Source organism: Tenrec ecaudatus, chromosome 2 (assembly GCF_050624435.1).
Source record: "Tenrec ecaudatus isolate mTenEca1 chromosome 2, mTenEca1.hap1, whole genome shotgun sequence".
Classification (NCBI taxonomy): domain Eukaryota; kingdom Metazoa; phylum Chordata; class Mammalia; order Afrosoricida; family Tenrecidae; genus Tenrec; species Tenrec ecaudatus.
The window spans coordinates 53,063,257-53,067,608 of NC_134531.1; the positions used below are offsets into that span (position 1 = coordinate 53,063,257).

Genomic DNA, 4,352 nt, shown 5'->3' on the forward strand with positions numbered 1-4,352 from the left:
GAAGGTTGCAGTATGGATTACAACTCAATGTAAATGAAATCCAAATCCTCACCACTGGACCAACTGGCAACATTAAAACAAAGAAAGAAAAGACAGAAGTTGTCAAAGATTTCATTTTGCTTGGATTCACAATCAAGGCTCATGAAAGTTACAGTTACGAAAACAATGTATTGCGTTGAACAAATCTGCAGCACAAGACCTCTTTAAAGAGTTGAACATGGGCTAAGCTCGCCCCGCGGTCCCGTGGATCTGTGTCTTGCTTCAACAGTGTTTGAACGGAACAGATCCGGGGACTCCCTGCCGCCAACCCTCCGCCACTCAACAGGTTTCTTTCTGGAAGTAACTTGGGGACCATCTTCTACGCCAGCCCCTCCTCTGGGGACAAGCGAACACTTTTATTTGGCGTGTGGTGACCTCCAAACCGACGCATCATGAGCTCTCAGCTCCGTCAGAATGATTCCGCCGACGCGGAGGACGGCGTCCACCTTCTGGTCAACCTGCACCTGCAGGCCTCTGACACCTGCCTCTCTCTGGGCTTCTTTTCCGACCTTGACGATGTGGCCTTGGAAGTCTGGGGGCACTTCTTCCGCGAGCTGGCGAAGGAGAAGCGCGAGGGCGCCGAGCGTCTCTTGAAGCTGCAGAACCAGCGCGGTGGCCCCCCCTCTCCCAGGATGTGCAGAAGCCGTCTCAAGATGAGCGGGTTCGCACCCTGGACGCCATGGAAGCTGCCCTAGCCCTGGAGAAAAAACTCAACCAGGCCCTTCTGGACCTGCACGCCGTGGGGTCCACTCACACCGACCCTCATCTCTGTGACTTTCTGGAGAACCACTTCTTGGACAAGGAGGTGAAACTCCTCAAGAAGATGGGCGACCACCTGACCCACCTCTGCAGGCTGGCCAGCCCCCAGGCCGGCCTGGGCGAGGAGCTGTTCGAGAGGCTCACTCTCAAAGAAGACTAGGAACCTGCGGCGCCAAGCCACCTGCCAGGGACCCTCTGCCTCCCCACTGCCGGCCTGTGCCCCTCTGCCTGAACCCGTCTGCAGCGCCACCGCCCTGGAGCCCCTCCCCCAAGCTGGGAACCAAATGGAAACAATAAAGCTTCCTTTTGCAGCAAAAAATAAAATTAAACATGGAGGGGGTCTCTGAAAGGACTAAGATGTGCCTGAGCCAAGCTATGGTTTTTGCAATCACCTCAAATGTATGAGAAAGATGGACAATGATTAACGAAGACCACAGAAGAATCGATGCATTTGAATTATGGTGTTGCTGAAGAATGTCGGAAGCCCCGCAGTCTGCCGGAAGCACTTCTAACTGTTGTAGAGGAAGTACGGCCAGAAAGAACCCATTATCTGTGAATTCTGTGTGGCCGCTGTAACAAATTATCGAACCCACAACAGGATGTCATAATTTAGGTAACTTACCAGGAGAGATCAGTCCCTGGAAATGGACATCATGCTTAGTAAAATAGAGGCTCAGCAAAAAAGAAGAAGAAGAAACATTTTTAAAAAAGGAAGGAAGAAGAAATAAAAAGAGGAAGACCCTTGTCGAGGTGGATTGACAGTGACTGCAACATGGGGCTCAGACGTAGAAGCCATTTGGATGGCACAGCATTGGACATGCCTCACTCTGTTATAGGAAGGTCACTGTGAACCGGGACCAACTGACTGATGGCAACTAATAGCAACAACAACATTGAGAAATCCTGTCTCATTATTTATGTATATACTTCTATTATTTCATTTTCCTATCTCATTTTCTTAGTGAAAACTTTAGAACCAAGCTGAAAATTAATTGTGCTAGGAAATATCACTGTCTTGGTTTTTATCTCCCCCACACCCAAAACACACACAGTGGTTTAACTTTTTACTCTATCATGATAAGGCCCTTAAATTCCTATTTGGCTTAGAGTATTTATTAAGAAAAATTACTGGTGGTGGAGGGAGGGGATAAAGCTGATATGAAGGAGTTCAAGAAGAAAGAAAATGTTTTGAAACTGACTGTGGTAGCGATTGTACAATACTGCTTGGTGCGATTAATCTATGGAGTGTTATGAATGATAGAAAATTAAATTAAAAATAAAATCTCTTATTTTGTTAATGTATTACATTATATTAGTGCATTTACTAAGGTTGAATTAACTCTTAATTTCTTCGATGCACCTAAACCTTTTGTGTTGGACAAAATAATATTTTGTTTGATTTTTACATTATCCTATACATAAATTTATATAAACATAAAATTTTAATAAATACAATACTGCAATATATTATTTTTGTAGTGAATTATTATTTTTCTTTTTTTGCTTAGGGTTTTCTTTTTTTAATCGTTTTATTGGGGGTTCATACAATTTCCATCACAATCCATACATACATACATCATGTCAAGCACATTTGCACACCTGCTGCCACCATCATTCTCAAAACGTGCTTTCTACTTGAGCCCTTAATACCAGCTCATTTCCCCTCCCTCCCCACTACCCCTCCCTCATGAACCCTTCATAACTGATAAATTATTATTATTTTGTTATATCTTACACTGTCCGACATCTCCCTTCACCTACTTTTTTGTTGTCCATCCGCCAGGGAGGAGGTTATATGTAATCGGTTCCCCCTTTACAACCCATGCTCCCTCCACCCTCCCAGTATCGCCACTCACACCACTGGTCCTAAAGGGATCATCCGCCCTGGATTCCTTGTGTTTCCAGTTCCTGTCTGTATCAGTGTACATCCTCTGGTCTAGCCAGATTTGTAAGGTAGAACTGGGATCATGGTAGTGGGGCAGGGGATGGGGGGAGGAAGCATTTAGGAACTAGAGGAAAGTTGCTACATAGCACCCTGACTGGCTCGTCTCCTCCCTGAGACCCTTCTGTAAGAGGATGTCCGGTAGCCTACAAATGGACTTTGAGTCTTCATTCTGAACTCCCCCCTTCTTTCAAAATGATTTTTTGTTCTGGTGATGCCTGATACCTGACCCCTTCAACACCTTATGATCGCACAGTCTGATGTGCTTCTTCCATGTGGGCTTTGTTGCTTCTGAGCTAGATGGCCGCTTGTTTACCTTCAAGCCTTTAAGACCCCAGATGCTGTATCTTTTGATAGCCGGGCACCATCGGCTTTCTTCACCACATTTGCTTATGCACACATTTGTCTTCAGCGATTGTGTCAGGAAGGTGTGCATCAAGGAATGCCAGTTTAATTGAACAGCGTGTTCTTGCATTGAGTGAGTGCTAGAGTGGAGGTCCAATGTTCACCTACTGCCTTAATACTAAACCTATAAATATATGCACATAGATCTATTTCCCCACCATCCTACATAAATATATTTACATATGTACATGCCTGTATTTAGACCTCTTTGTCTCCTAGTTCTTTCCTCTATTTCCTTTTACTTTCCTCTTGTCCCCCTACCATGCTCAGCCTTCATTTGGGTTTCAGTAATTTCTCTTGTTTTCTCATTGCCTTTGTTAAATCTCTACCAGGCCTCTCACACCCTCCTTGCCACTAATTTTGGATCACTTGTTGCGCCCCTGTCCCTGGGTTGGTCAACACCTACTCCTTACCCCCACCTCCCCCTCTTCCATGTCCCCCCAAAACCATTGGTCCCTTTTTTTTCCCCTCCAGGCTCTTCATCCAGCCTATCTTATCTAGATAGATCTGTAGAGATAATAATATGCACCAAAAAACAAGGCATAGCAAGACAGGCAATGAATGAGAACCCAGCGATGACAACAAAAAAGAAAACCAATGACCCATAAAAGAATAAATTAATTAAAAGAAAAAATTTAAAAAGAAAAAAGCCTGTAACTAGATCAATGTCTGATTTTTGAACTCTAGGCGTTTCCTCCAGTCAAGTCCAATGGGGTGCCACACTCTGGCCCGAGTCTATCCTTTGCACTCCCTCTGGAGCTCCCTGCTCTGCTCCCTCTGTTGCTCTGCCGCACACCTTTAGTGGTTTGCCTCAGTGTTGCAGGGTCAGTCCAGGCCAGTCCCGACACTGAGTCTCCAATGTTGTCTCCTGTAGGGCCATGGGTCAGTGAGGGACGTCGTGTCTCATAGTGGGATCAACCATATGGTCCACTCTGTGCATTGGCTGTTTGGAGCGGGGATATTGTCCTCCAGGTCTGACAAACCAGGATGTCCTCCACTCTCTCTTCCTCCCCATTCATTTGCTCCCATGTGCTCTGATCAGATGTGTCCCTCTCCCCGAGCTGCAACTTCAGTGCTGTCCTCTAAAGTAAAATCTTCTGGGGGAGGGGCAGTGGCCCATGTAGCTTGTATGGGGGTTGAAACCTCAGGCCCCTCCACTGGCTCCCCTTTCCATGCTGGCATGCTGCATTGGCATCCTGGAACACTG

General features: G+C 46.0%; 1 pseudogene; it reads left to right on the plus strand.

Moving 5' to 3' along the window:
- The first annotated feature begins 431 nt into the window (after positions 1-431).
- On the plus strand, positions 432-958 carry LOC142440791 (ferritin light chain-like; annotated as a pseudogene).
- The last annotated feature ends 3,394 nt before the right edge of the window (positions 959-4,352 follow it).